The sequence below is a fragment of the Pan paniscus genome, chromosome 5 (genome assembly GCF_029289425.2).
Source record: "Pan paniscus chromosome 5, NHGRI_mPanPan1-v2.0_pri, whole genome shotgun sequence".
Classification (NCBI taxonomy): domain Eukaryota; kingdom Metazoa; phylum Chordata; class Mammalia; order Primates; family Hominidae; genus Pan; species Pan paniscus.
In genome coordinates, this window is record NC_073254.2 from 157,187,763 (window position 1) to 157,203,559 (window position 15,797).

Sequence of the window (15,797 nt, forward strand, 5' to 3'; positions counted from 1 at the left end):
TGTATTAATAAATCCCTTAGCTCAGTACTTCTCAAACTTCAACATACATGTGAACCATCTGGGGATCTTGATAAAATGCAGATTTGGATTCAGTAGTTCTAATTCAGGTTGGGTCTTGAGATTTTGTATTTCGGACAAAATGCACAGGGGATGCTGGTGCCCCTTTCAACAGGACCACACTTTGAATCAGAAGAATTTAGCTCAATCTAGACTAAGTTTAGGGAGAATATTTCCTTTGATGTGTTTCTGATGTCCACTATATGAAAGACACCTTCTATTCGTTGTAAGGATGCAAGGATAAATAACTGATCTTTACCGTTTAGGCGTCTATGGAGTAGGACAAAATATGATATCCAGTTTGTAAACATTTTTGTGGTACTCGTCACAGGCTGGGTTACCCTGGCAGTAAACGCTGAGGTCGAGATTAAGGTATAAGGCATTGATTAGGGAGTGCTCTTGGAATAAACGTCTGTGAAGGGGAGGTGGAGGAAGCAGAGCGGAGGAAGAAGTTGATCTGTGATGCCATCCCAGTAAAGGCTCCCAAGGGGTGCTCTGGAGTTGGGATGGCCTTGTAAAGGTGTCTTGAGTTGGTATGAGGGGCTGGGCCTTAAAACCCAGCACTGATTAGTCATTGAATACCAACTATCATGATTTTGGAGCTGTCCATTTCTTTCATGGAGGCATTCCCCAGAGGAACTCTGACGGTTGAGGGTGTCTACTGGCAGCACTCCTAACATCAGGAAGGGGACAGAACCCAGTCTTCTGTTCCTGAGAGGGATCTGGGCAAGTTTCACAATCACAGCACCCACCACCCTACGTATCCTTCTGAAGACTTTGCTAGTTAGTCATTTGGAGACTAAATATATTTATTAATTGGGTGAATATTATCAAGTGATACTGTCTGTGACTGACATGACCAGGCACAGAGATAAAGACCTGAGCAAGACAGACATGGCCCCTGCCCTCACGGAGCTTACCGTCTACTGAGGGAGATAGCTGTTAAACAGGGAATTACACAAGTACTGAAATCGTGATCATCATTCCCAAGGAGAGCAATGGGAAGAGATTAAAGGAGTATAAACAGGAATTTAACTTAGTCTACATTTTAAGGAAAGTCTTTCTTTTCTTTTTTCTTTTGAGACAGGGTCTCACTCTGTCGTCTAGGCTGCAGTGCAGAGGCATGATCATAGCTTACTGCAGCTTCAAACTCCTGGGCCCAAATGATCCTCTTGCCCCAGCCTCGCAAATAGCTGGGACTACAGGTGTACACCACCATGCCTGGCTAATTTTTTTTTTTTTTTTTTTGAGACAGGGTCTGGCTGTATCACCTAGGCTGAGGTACAGTGGCACAATCTCAGCTGACTGCAACCTCCACCTCCCGGGCGCAAGCCATCCTTCCACCTCAGCCTCCCAAGTAGCTGGGACCACAGGCATTTTTTTGTGTCTTTTGTGGAGATGGGGTTTCACCATGTTGCCCAGGCTGATCTCAAACTCCTGAGCTCAAGCAATCCGCCCACCTTGGCCTCCCAAAGTGCTGGGATTACAGGAGTGAGCCACCTTGCCTGGCCTTATGCCCGGCTAGTTTTTAAATTTTTTATAAAGCTGGGGTCTTGCTGTGTTGTTCAGGCTGGTCTCAAACTCCTGGGCTCAAATGATTCTCCTGCCTCAGGCTCCCAAAATGCTGGGATTACAGGTGTGAGCCACTGTGTCTGGATTTAGGGAAATTCTTTTTTAAGGAAGTTACCATTATGTTGTGACCTGAAGGATAAGGTAAAATTAGCCTGAATAAAGTTAAAAGATGGGGGTGGCCACCGGCTAATAAGAGAGGTAGGAAGAAGAGCAATAAACTGTATTTTAAAATCCCATATAAAAATCTCATACAGCTAACACAGAAACAAATGAGCGGTGCCAGCTTTCCTTGATAAATTTCCAATGCCTAATGGCTGGGGAATATCCAAGTATACGTTGGTCCCCACTAGAGACTCAGATTAGTTTTAAAATGAAGAAAACAAATTGGGGTGGAGCGTAGATCATTCCAAAGCCAAGTGTATACTGAAGTGCTGCTGCTCAGGAGCAAGGCTACATTTTGAAGACCATACTCACCTGCCTTTCAAGTTAATAGGCCAAATAAAACAATTTAAGAAGCTAGAAATATGATCCAATGAGAACAGAGCCTGTGTGTGTGGAACAAACTGTGCATTTTGGCTCTGAGCACAGTGCATTTCCTTCCTCTTTTCTCCAAAGCAGAAATGTCTGCCAGCTTCCCTTTAAAGGAGACAGCGTGAAGATTTGTAACTGAAGCATATAGTTTAAATTCCCCTGATTAGTCTGTAAATTATAGCCAATACTCTTGCCCTCTCACACTCTACCCATGCCTTTACACTGGCCCTTATTTAACTTTGTTTATTCCATAGTACTTATTACTATCTGGAGATTCTACTGGAAATTTAATATATCTATTAAATTTGAATTAAATATGAATAAATTGTATGTGTTAAATATATGCATATATATATATATATATATTTCACAAATAATTACTGAAATTGTAGTAATTGTTACCAAGGAGAGCAACACGATTATAGGTGCATAAACAGGGACTTAATCTGAGATTTAATGAAATGCATCCGTGTGTGTGTGCATACATAAAATATGTATATACACACGTAGAAAATTTTGTTTCAGTAGTCTCCCTCTTCCTCTAAAAAATAAATTTGTTTTCTTCACTGTCAGACCCCGAGCACCTAGCCAAGTGCCTATTACTCCATTAATATTTATGGAATATTGATGATCCTGAATCATCAATTGTATGTAATCCTGAATCATCACTGTCAGCATTGAGCAGCTGAACCAATGTCTGTGGCCACTTATTAAATAAATATATGATGAACAAAACAAGCTTGTAAAGAGGTGTGGGACTGACGCAGGTATAGTTGAATTTATGGCTGGCTAAGCTATAATTGGGTCACTGATAAGAATTTAGAGAGATATTTGGATATCATACTGGTACTCAACAAAGCACTATCCTCTTGCCTTGCACTCAACGCTCCTCTTAGCTCTCATGCTGACATCCGATTGTATCAGACCAACCCCTGGCTTGAAGATGTTTATCCATAGACAGTCAAGTATTCTAGTAGTTGGCTTGTCTTAGAGCACTGCCTAGGGTAGATGCCACATGCTGCGTGGTGACTGTGGCAGATACTACTCATTAGCTGACTGCTAACAGCTCTTTTCAGTCCCCTTCTATCTTGCTGCCTCCCTACTGCAGAGGCTAGACAGGCTCATTACTCACTTTCCCAGCCTTTTTGGCAGCTAAGTGTAGGTATATGATGTAGTTTTGGTCAGCGAAACACAAGCAGAAGTCTGTGAGGCATGTATGTGTGTGGTGGTCATCAGGGGTATAATGGGGAAGAGGATTGGAAAGCATTCTGTGAGAACTTTTCCTTTCTCATAGAAGGGGCAGATGCAATGGGAGAGTTTGCTGGCCTTGGCCCTTTTCCAATCTTCTTGCCTTGAATGTAGATCCAGTGACGCCTAGATCTGCAGCAGATCTTGGCGTTTTGCAACCATGAGGCAACAAGATTGAAGATGAAAAGTCAACAGCTACCAGTGGAAGAACAGGAAGTTAGAAAGCCTGAATCACCGTCAGCATTGAGTTTCTGAACTAATGTCTATGACCACCTGCCTTTGGCTTATGGGAGAAAAAAATAAACCCCTGTTGATTTAAGTCACCATCAGTTCGATTTTCTGTTAATCGTGCAGTTTTTTTTTTTTTTTTTACTCAATGTCAGGCCAACCTAAATAGATTGGCTTTCAGAGAGTTGGAATGTAAACCATGATGGAGAAGAGGATGACTGAGTGTAAGGGAGAAAGGAGAAAAGAAGAAACAACAAACTCAAGTACAGGATGTAGAAGACTAGAATAGTAAGCAAAGAAGATCACTTGTTGAGGGGAGAACAAGAGGCCCAGCAGCCAGAGGCTTAGCAGAATTGCCATGTGCCCCGAATAGTGCTCCCTCACTGTGCTCCCTGGGCACTAGCTCATTGGCGAGGCTTTCCTCTTCTGATGTTCCCACACATCTTCACCAACATCCCTTGTCACTAAAGGTAACCTAAATGTCTCTGTTCCTTGCAACTAAAAGAGCGCAACAGGCCAGGTGTGGTGGCTCACGCCTGTAATCCCAGCACTTTGGGAGGCTGAGGTGGGTGGTCACTAGGGCAGGAGTTCGAGACCAGCCTGGCCAACATGATGAAACCCCATCTCTACCAAAAATTCAAAAATTAGGTGAGTGTGGTGGTACACGCCTGTGGTCCCAGCTACTTGGGAGGCTGAGGCAGGAGAGTGGCTTGAACTGGGGAGGCAGAGGTTACAGTGAGCTGAGATTGTGCCATCGCACTCCAGCCTGGGTGACAGAGTAAGACTCTGTCTTAAAAAAAAAAAAGAAAAAGAAAAAAAAAAAGCACAATGAATTTCATTTCTAGCCATGAAATTTTTGGCCATTTCAGCATCATAAAGGGCAGCTACCCTATTCTTTTAGAAAACATTTCCCAATATAACACTAAACACCAGGCTGAAAAAACTGTTGCTAAAAAGAACTGAGTAATCTAAAGAAGCATGCAGTTTGTCCTCAGAGCCTCATACTTCCTCTTTCAGTGCATCTTCCCCCTCCAGTCTCCGTACTTCCTTCACCACACACCAAAGCCCAGTGACTTCTTGCTGCTTCTCAGAAGCCCATAGTCCTCCTACTTGGAGAATACCAAAAACTTCCCTAGCTCACAAGTCTTCAGCTGGAAGCGTCTCTCCATCCTTATCTTTCATCAACATCTAGGTCAATGGTTCCGTAGCAGATGCTTTTAGATGGCTCTGGGTAATGATAGATGAACAAATTGAACAAATTAATTTATTGACATCAATATTTGATAACAATTTTGGGGTGGACACTCCTAGATATTTTGACATTCGAACAGTTCTTAACTAGAAGAACCAGCGTGTCCAGTGGTGACACTGGAGGTCTTGACAAGAAAGGATACAATAAGATACTTTGCCTTGGGCAAAAGGGTCTTTTGGGTGCCTTTCAAATCATGGTATGATGGCTCATTTTTCAAAAGGCAGGGCATACCTTATATAGTTACCACAAACTAGCAGCTCAGAGCCTAAATTCAGCCAACAGATGTGTTTTGTTTAGCCAGCAGAGAGAATTCCATTTTCATTGGTTCTAGGCAGGGCACATAGTCCTGTTAAGTTTTAAGTATCTATATTTAATGTGATTATCTTGAATGCCAATACTAGATTTCTAGAGCAGAACACTTTTCTTTTCTTTTATTTTTTTTACTTACAGCAAATAATTTTGTCAGCTCTCTTTTGTCCCAGTTCTTATCTCTGGGGCTATGCAATGAGACCCAGATGTACATGTAGGCTGCACATGTCATCCTATATGTAATGGTATCTACTGTAAGTGAGGACACCCTCCAAAATGAATCTGGGCATTTATATAGGAGAAAGGGTCAACTTTCCCCTCCCCCTCTGAGAAAAGACGAGAAATCCATTGCTCCCTGGTATAAACACATTCTCCTTGGGAACAGAAAGAAAGATTCTGGGAGCTTAGCTTTTGGAATGTAAATAAATTTCCCCACTGGAAAGATGAGACTAGTGTCTCTGGCTTTACATCCCAGGAGATGTCTCCATGGTCCTGGGGGTTTAATTCTTCCTTGAAATGAAAACGCAGGTATCTTCGGGAGGTAAATTTCTCTGGCATTCTCACTAATCACTTCGAAGTTAACACCAGGCTTGTCCTTTTAGCTTAGATTCCAAGATTCCGTAAAATGGGCTCAGAAAACCCTAACTGTTCAGAAACGTAAAAATATTGTCTCTATGGCCCACAATTCCACAGTTGAACCACATGCCTATCATCTCAACTGTCTTACACTCTGCAGCTTGATTTTTGTTACCTTTTTGGTTCTTACTTGTAGGCATTTGTCAGTGATGGGATTTAGAACATGCTACCCGAAAATATGGTACTCGGGCATTTGGAGAAACAGCAGAAGTGAGAAGGTGACTCTCTGACTTTTTCCCACACTTCTCCCCTGAAGCAGGTTATAAAAGAAATATCGGGGCCAGGCGCAGTGGCTCATTCCTGTAATCCTAGCACTTTGGGAGGCTGAGTTGGGTGGATCATCTGAGGTCAGGAGTTGAAGACTAGCCTGGCCAACATGGTGAAACCCCGTCACTACTAAAAATACAAAAATTAGCCAGGTGTGATGGCACACACCTGTAATCCCAGCTACTCAGGAGGCTAAGGAAGGAGAATTGCTTGAACCTGGGAGGTGGAGGTTGCAGTGAGGTGAGATCCCACCACTGCACTCCAGCCTGTGCGATGGGAGCAAGACTCCATCTCAAAAAAAAAAATTCTGGGGCCTTTATCTGAAGGAGGTCATAAGGCCACATTACAGAGTGCCCTTTCTATGTCAGGAAGGAAGGAATTTTTTTTTATTATCTCTGATGACACAGGGACACAGAGAAGTAGCTTACAAGCAGGCTTGCTAAATTCCCCTCAGTTTATGACCATTGGATCACAGCCTTTTGTCCTCCAAGCACACTTCTGCATGGCTGCCCACTCTTTGTCAAACCTCAGCATAAAAAAACACTTACATTAAATACATTTGTATGCGCTTCTCTTGTTAATCTGTCTTTTGTTATAGATGCCTTGGCCATGAACCTAACAGTGAGTGAGAAAAGAATCTCTTGTCCCCTACATCATCAAGTTATAACAACCAATACTTTGGTCAAAGAATGTATACTTGCTAACATCTAGACCTTTAAAAAGAGAATTGAAATACACTCCATTTGTGTGAATGAAAAATTTATAATATGTCTTTTCGGACAAGAAATCAAACAAAAATGAAAATGTAATTTCTTACTACTCCAAATTACATAGAGGATAACTGTATCTGCATGGGAATGTATCATCTGAGAAATGGGTTCATTTTGTCACGGAAATCCTAGTTGCTGGTTAGGAGTGAGCAAGACAGTCTTTAGTCAGTCAGGCATTTTGTGAGTGAGACTGTGCAGCACCGTGATCAAGCATGAAGTCCCCGAGGCTGGACTGCCTGCATTTAGGGCTCACACCACCACTGCTTTATCATGTGATCTAGGGCAAGGGACTTGTCTTCTCTGTGCCTCAGTTTCCTTACTTGTGAAGTGGAGATAGAATAATGTACACAGCATAGGATCTTTGTGAAGGTGAAATGAGATAATTATGAAAAATCTGTAGTCCTCTGCCTGACGAGTAGCATTAGCTGTGTTATTAGATAAATGTTAGCTGTGTTGTTATTTGCTACATCACCTCCCTGCTCCTCTGTGATTTAAAGAGAGCTTATTCTCTAAAAGCAAATGAGAGAAAGAGAGAGGGAGAGATTTGTAAACTAAAAAAGGCATCACAGTTCTGTTTCTTTGACTTGTAATGGAAGTTTGGGCCAGCTCTGGCAAGAACGCCCCCAGGAGCAGTGAGTTCTACTCAAAGTGGTGAGGAGTGGTTAGGAAATTTTTTAGAGTAGGAGGAGACCTTTGAACTGAATCTTGAAACCACTTTCTACTCTCACTTTGGGCTCCTAGCAACCACTGAATAGTGGTAGAGAAAATAAAATAGACATTTTTAGAAAGTGTGTATTTTCCTATGGACTAATAAGCAATGACTGTATTTTTGAAAAACGTGCTTACAGCTTTAGATTCCAATAATTGCATGTGACAAATCTAAGCATGGTCAGCTTGTGCTTCTCCTGGCTTTGCCTTTATTAGGTCCTGCACGGGCCAGCCACAGTCATTGTACCTCTATCCTATTCTGTAGTCATTTGTGGTTATCAGCAGTCTGATAGAAGACTGTAAGAGCTTACTTATTAAGATCAAGATAGAACGAGGGCAACACTATTCCTTAGGCCAGAGCAGGGATTAACTGGGACCTATCTGAGGACATAAGCATATTTTTTAGAAAACTACACCAAAAAGGGATAGTTAGGATGGAAACATGGCAAAAATGTGGAGTTCAGGGAAGCAAAATTGTTTACTGTGTTCCCAGCAGCATCCAAGAGAAAGGATACCTTTTCCTGATAATGCACATGTCTAGTCCCTTTGTCAGGGAATGCAGAGGTTAATTAAGAGTATGAGAAGCCTGGCTGGGTGCAGGTGCAGTGGCTCCCAGCACTTTGGGAGGCCAAGGCAGGAGGCTCACTTCAGGCTAGGAGTTTAAGACCAGCCTAAGCAACATAGGGAGACCACGTCTCTGCAAAAAATAAAAAAATTAGCCAGGTATGCTGGCATGCACCTGTAGTCCTACCTACTCTGGAGGCTGAGGTGGGATGATTTTTTGAGGCCAGGAGTTCAAGGTTACAGTGAGCCATGACAGCACCACTGCACTCCAGCCTGGGCAACAGAGTGAGACCCTATCTCTAAAAAGAAAAAAAAAAAGTCTGGGAAACCAGACTCACTGGGTTCAAATCCCAGCCCCATCATTCATAGCTTTAGAACATTGGGTAAGTTATTATATCTCCGTTTGCCTCACTTTCCTCATCTGTAAATTGGGAATTGCAGTAATACTCACCTCAATAGAGTAGATGTGAGGGTTCAGTGAAGGCATATGAGTTGTACAGTGCCTGGGACAGAGAACATGTTGAATAAATCATGGCTAGTATTTCTCTTTGCTCAGCATTGTCTGCTCACATTTTCTTTCTCTTTCGTCTGTCCCTGAATCCCAGCACATTTCACACACAGGCCCACTCCACTTTGACATTCCTGACTTTAACTTTGGTTATTTCATGGGGCTAAAGCTGAGACTCAGACAGCTGGTGTTCAGCAGAATCACCAGCTAGAGCTCCTCAGAGTGCATAGGACAAGCAAATCTGATAATGGTCACAAAATATTGGGGGACTTCCTAACTGCCATGAAATGGACAGGAGCCTTACACAGGTGCTGAGCCATATCCCCTGATTTAAACTGGACTGGGAATCTCTTGAAATGACCTTGAATCCTGCCTGCAATTGAGACTCAGGGACATAGAAACAGATATGAAGGATGGCAGAGAGGACAGTTGGCCTCTGGAAGAAAGCCACTGTGGGAGTGAAGTGTGGCAGAGCGACCCATTCTGGGCAGCAGCACCAGGCATTAGTGAGGGCCAGTGGTTCTGGTAAAGTGTGAAGTTGAGCTTGGCTTTCCATCGATTGTACTTTTGTTCCCATCCTAAGTGTCTGTGCACTTAGTAAGGACAAGTGTAGATAACATGTCCTATTTGTGGTCTAAAACCTTTCAATGCATTTTGACACTTCCAGTCATTGTGATGATTCCTTAAGTTTTGCTTGCTCAAGGGAGAATTAAACAAACACTATATTTCCCAGACCCCCCTTATATCTTGGGTATGGACAAGTGCCTACATTTCTTCAAACACAGATGGCAAGACTTCAGTTGGAAGGGAGTTTGTGCAGCTGCATTCTGGTGGTGCGGGGGTAGTGGCTGAGATCACCACATCCACATTGCATTCATCCTCCTCCACTTAGGCCACTTTCACCCTGTTTTCAAGGGAGACAGCCACACAAGGCTCCTCATGCTCTCACAATTTACACTCTAAAAAGATGTGTTAACGGAATGTGCTGGATCTTTAGCTGGGAAAGTTGAAATACTAGAGGTGGGGCTGGGGAGAACTGGGCTCTAAAGTTGGCCTTTGAGGCAGGTAGGAAATTTTCCAGAAGGTGGGAAAACAATCTCTGAACAAGCAGCATCTCTATCCCAGGGTCCTCAACTGACATACTATCAGGTGGGTGGTAGTGCCGTGGCATGGGCTGGGAGTCGTGGTGAGTGGAGGGAGTCTGCTCTCTTGTTTGATACAGTTGTTCAGAAGAAGTCAGGGGCTGTCATATATATATGGGGTGGGGCGGTGGGGCAGAGAGAGAGAGAGAGAGAGAGAGATAAAGATAAGGCAGGGTTTCAGAACCCCTGCCAGGTGGCTGGTTTGCTGGGCAGTGCTCCAGTTCTGGTGAGAAATTAGAGTGCTAATAAAGCTGAGCAGACTAAAGTTCTAAGGATCGGGACCCTTACCATGGAAATTCCAGAGAGGCTGGGGCTCTGCAAACACAGCAATGCTAGAGTGGGGCAAAGGAGAGACCACACGTAGGGCATCGTGTCTATATTCTGAGCCACCATCCAGCGGGAACAGGGCTTAAAGCCGTTAGATGAGACTGCCATTGGGTCAGGTATAAGACTGGTTCAAATGGGTAAACATGCTTTAGGCCTGATTCGCACAGCTCCACTTTTGTGTGCCTGTTTTGTCCCTTCCTCATCTTAAGGCTGACTTCCCCCATGGTCACAAGGTAAATTGCAGAAGCCACAGAGCCAAGATGCTCCTTCTCACTCAGAGGGAGACAGGACATTTGCTACAAATTTCAAACAGACTATCTCTGACCAGTTTCCTTGGGCAGGGAATTAGGGGAAGTAATGGCTTAGGTCTGGATCACCAATGTGGTCCCCCCTGGAGTGAGGGGTGAGGTCCGCTCCACCCAAACCCCATGACTGCTATGCAGTTGGGGAGGGCTGGAATGGATGTTTTAAGAGACAACCCTATGTTCAAGAGGAATCTTCAAACTCTCCTAGGCTTGTTCAGAAATCACTAGCAGCGTAGTCCATTAAATCACCAACTAAACTTTTGAAACGTTGCACGTGATGGTATAAGTCGGGATTCTCCAGAGAAACAGAGCCAATAGGATGTGTATCTGCAGAGAGAAACATTTATTTTAAGGAACTGGCCTACATGATTATGGAGGCTGGTAAGTCCAAAAGCTGTAGAGTGGGCCACCAGGCAGAGACCAGAGAGCAGCTGATGTTGCAGTTCGAGTCTCAAGGCTGTCTGCTGGCAGAATTTCTTCTGTCGTATTGCAGTTTTAGGGCACTTGCTTCTGAGTGGGGCACCTGTCTCTGAGAAGGAGGTAAGGACTCTCGTAGTACCAAGTTCCAAGAGACAGGCCTGGTAGCACAAAAGAAGGTCTGACTACCTAGCCACATGGTTGAACTTGCTTCCAACTGCCTCTGAGTGGCAAAACTTCCAGAAAAAGGAACAATAGTTGGAATCTGCTTCAGTAAGAAAAAAAATGGTGTCCAGTATAGTTTTCATATACACTCTAGGCTTGGTGCCTTAGGAAGATAGGGCATCTGAGATAGAAGAGAAGTTAGGGAGGTGAATTGAGCCCCGAACCTGCCTTGCAGGACACAAGCACTGTTTCTGACTGGGTGAGGGCAAAGAGAAAGCCCCCCCATTCCTGAAGCTATGCCCAACCTCATGAGAAACAGATTCTTTGTTTATCTTTCATTGTTGGCTTAAAATTATCAGCTACTGAGTAGTTTTGTTATTAAATGGTTATTGCAATGATGATTGTATTAAATTTCAGTTATTTTTATGTTTCTTTTAGGAAAATGGAATGAAATTATAGAAACAATACTTTTAGATAGTAAAAATTGATCCCATTTTCACTGTCAAAAATAAAATTGAGAGGTTTTGAATTAGAACTTAGAGGTTTAAATAGCTGTAGCAATGAGCTTCCTTTTTAGAAGGTGTTAAGTTCTAATCATTGCCTCATTATCACTTCAAAAGATTTGCTTTTTCAGCTCTGTGGTTAGAAGTGTGTTAATGTCTCAGCAGTGAAGACGAGTTAGGGATTTTGTGGTTTTTTAGCTAGAACACTCACGGTGAACACTGCTTTTAGTTCAAATTCATGTGAGCGGACTCTTCTCTAAGTGGAAGATTTTGGAACATGAAATGGACTGGACATACAATCGATTTTTAAGAGTCAAAGATTTTGATTTAAAAATCAGTAAATCTGGTCCAGTTTGTAGGTTATGAAATGAGATAGACTAAAACATCTAAAGGTGTTTTAAGAGTCTAGGCTTTCCTTGTCCACGATGATGACCACTAGCTACATGTGTCTTCTGAGCACTTGAGATGTGGCTAGCCCTCACGGTGTTGAACTGTAAGTGTTGAATACATACTGGCTCTGGAAGATGTATGTACAAAAGATGAAAATAAAACATTTCATTAATGTTTAAAAAATATCAATTATACATTGAATGATCATAATTTGAATATATTGAGTTAAATAAAATATATGACCAAAATTATTTTCACCTATTTCTTTATACCTTTTATACTTATTTAAAGGGGCTAATAGAAAATGTAAAACGATATATGTGATTTGCATTAAAATCTGCTGGACTAGCACATGATGTCCTTCATGTTTGTCGTTTTGTCCTCATATCTGTGGTCACTGTGTTGGCCTTGGGTGCTTCTGCTTGGTCACTGCAACAGCCTGCCATCTGATCCTCGTTCATTCTCAGCTCAGCTCCATTGCCTGTTCTTTTTGGCCAAGTCTTCCTCAGTCGGCAGGTCACTGCAGTGCCTCACCCTGACAGTGACTGCACCAGGAAGTGCTACGTTCCAGGTCCTCCGTCTAGCCCTCCTTTGCACCACTATGAGGCTTTTAAATTGTAAATTGTTTTAGTCCAAAATTGAAATTTGTTGGAAGGAGGTGGGGGCAGAGATAAGTGGAATCTTACCGTATGCACTTTTTTGTGTCTAGATTCTTTTGCTAAACAGCTATGCTTTTTAAAAGTATTTTTGATGTTGTTTTTAATTCATTCGCATTTCAATTTATATCAGGGACTCTAAAGGTTGGGCCTTGGGAAAGGAAGCAGGAACTAGAGCACCATGGGCTACGGAGCGATTGTTTTATTGTTTTTCTGTTGCCATGTCCATGATTAAAGAAGCCACTGTGTACAGCTTCTGATTTTTACCCATGAATCAGTTTCTGCTACATGTAGAGAGTGACAGTTGTCACAGCCTGATTTTATTTTATTTATTTTATTTTATTTTATTTTATTTATTTTGTGATCTCACTCTGTTGCCCAGGCTGGCGTGCAGTGGTGCAATCTTGGCTCACTTCAACCTCCACCTCCTGGCTTCAAGAGATCCTCCACCACTGCTTCCCTAGTAGCTGGAACTACAGGCATGCACCACCACACCCAGCTAATTTTTCTATTTTTTGTAGAACTGGGGTTTCATCATATTGCCTGGGCTGGTCTCAAACCCTGAGATCAAGCCATCCGCCTGCCTTGGCCTCCCAAAGTGCTGGGATTACAGGCGTGAGCCACCGTGCTGGGCAAAAGGTTTGGAGACAGCCTGATTTTAAATCAAAGGCATTCAGCTTGGGAGCCCTGGTCTAGGAACTGTATCTAATTTTTCTGTTCATCTTTCACACTGCAGCTGATCTGAGCCTATGGACTACCTCTCAGTACTGACTCCTGATGTAATAATAGTAACAGGAACTCATCACTGTGTGCTGTACAATGTAGGGAGTACTTTTAAACAACCATTGTATTATTGGATTCCCGCAACTGTAAGCAGTAGGCAGCACACCAATGTTATTTATTATCATTTTGTAGATGTGGTCACAGAGAGGCAGACCAACTAACTGATCTTCCCAAAGTCCCAAGCCAGGTGACTCAGTTGGCCTGTCCTGCAGGCAGGACTCGGCCAGGTCTCTGAGTCTCCTTCTACTGGTGCACATTTCCTGTTAGTATTTTCCTCAGGGAAATCCCTTTGGCTCTGACTCCTGAAAAGAAAGCTTGTCTTCTAAAGTTGCCAAATAATCTGGTCTGCCTTCAATTGAAGGGACTTTGAATCGTGGGAAGAGGAAAGGGGAGAGCTGTGCTAAAAAGATGAGTCATTGCTTCAAGATTGAGGAAGCAAGGTTTTATATCTCGGGGACTTTTCAGGAGGAGGATCAGTGTTTCTTGATGGTGAAAACAAGGAAGTGGAGGAAGGGAAGAAAACACACCCAAGTATTTATTTTCCCTTCTGTCTTTGAATGCACATTCTTCCTATTATATTTTCTATTTGCCACATCTCTTACTCATTTTAACAACTTTTTGTTAAGAATACCTATTGGTTAAAAATTATTTTTTATTTCTTAACATTGCAGTTTGCTTTCTATACTATGTCCTTAATTGACTACCTCTGTATAAGTAGCTGGTACACATGTATTTTTTTTTCAGGAATCCTTTCTTACTTATATTCAGATGTGGCTTAATTGGACAAACCCCACTGAGGTTCATCACTTTTCTTTTCCTTTTCTGCGTGACTGTCCTCTTTCTCCTCCAGCCATCCATCCACCTACGAGAAAGGGCTATAAAAGGCGTCCTTACTTCCTTGAGAGGAAGGAAATGGCAGTGAGTTTTTTCACCAGTAGAAACATGTAGATGAGTCATATTTATAGCCTTTTTTTTTTTTTGTCACCCATGCTGGAGTGCAGTGGCGCACTCTCTGTAGCCTAATTCTTTAATGCATACACCTGTTTAGTAGGCATTTCATTGCCAACCTTTCAATGCTCTTATGGGTATTTAGTATGATCTGTGAGAATCTGGAGGACTGGTTAGTATATTAAGTCCTGAACTTTTTAAAAGAAACTTGGTTGCTTGTTCTGTTGGTATGAATTAAGTTCTCAACCAAGAAAATAGATTAATTAATTGGGCAATGTTAGTTGTGGGCATAGTTTTAGGAAGACTTCTAGGATCTTTAAAATATCCACTTCTGCCTCTTCTGCCTCTTTCTGGGATGAGAACTATAATACTTTTTCTTAAAATCACTTTGAGCAAATTATAATATACATACAGAAAAGTGCACATACGTGAATATAATTATTCATTTTAAAAAACTGAGTATATCTAAGTAACCAGCAGCTCCCAGTCCTCTTTATACTCCCTGCCATTCTTTCCTCTTTAGCCTACAGGGAACCCTTGTCCTCACTTCTAATAGCAGAGCTTGGTTTTTCCTGTTTTGTACCTTATATAAGTGGAATCTTACTTTAGGTAGTCTGGTGTCTAGATTCTTTTGCTGAACATCAATTTTTTTAAAGTACGTTTTAATACTATTTTCAATTTATTCTCATGTGCAAAGCCTTGGACGTACAGGGAAGTGTGAGAAAAAACCTGAAAACCAGTAAGCATAATCTCATCACCTATAGAGACCTACTATTATAATTTTTGGCTATTTTTTTGGAATACTTTTTATATGAAATGTTTAAAAATTTTACATAGCTAAGTGTGCTGTGTATTTAACTTTGAATTCTGTCTTATTTTGGCTTAATATTATATTTTAGCATCTATTTTTTAAAAAATTATTATTACTTACTATTTTTAGTGACGGATCTGCCTCTGTCACCCAGACTGGAGTGCGGTGGTGCAATCATAGCTCACTGCAGCCTCGAACTCCTGTGCTCAACCAATCCCCTGCCTCAGCCTCCCAAGTACCTGGGACTACAGACATGTACCCCCATGCCCAGTTGAATTTTAAAAATCTTTTTAGAGATGAAGCCTCCCTATTTTGTGCAGCCTGGTCTTGAACTCCTGGGCTCAAATGATCCTCTTGCCTCAGCCTCCTGAGTAGTTGGGATTACAGACCATGAGCCAACATGCTTAACTCAGCATTTTATTTTTCATTAAAGACTTCATAAACATTTTAAAAGGCTGAATATTGTCATTTTATAAATGAACCATCATGTACTTACCTATTCCCTTTAGGGTGAATATTTAGATGGTTTCCAAATTGTTGCCGAACAAGTAATGCAGTGGTTGACATTTTAATACAGAAATATTTTGTTTGCTTCCCTCTTTCCCTCCACCACTTCTTTCCTTCAATTTTTCTTTTTCTTTCTCTATTTTCTATCTTCCTTCCTTACTGTAAATACTTTTCACATGCCAGTTACTGTTAT

General features: G+C 42.0%; 1 long non-coding RNA gene across 1 annotated transcript in view; it reads left to right on the forward strand.

Annotated features, from left to right (window-relative positions):
• The window catches only part of LOC117980715 (uncharacterized), a 178,801-nt gene that overhangs the window by 1,018 nt on the left and 161,986 nt on the right, over positions 1 to 15,797 (forward strand). The gene's annotated exons all lie outside the window — the stretch shown is intronic.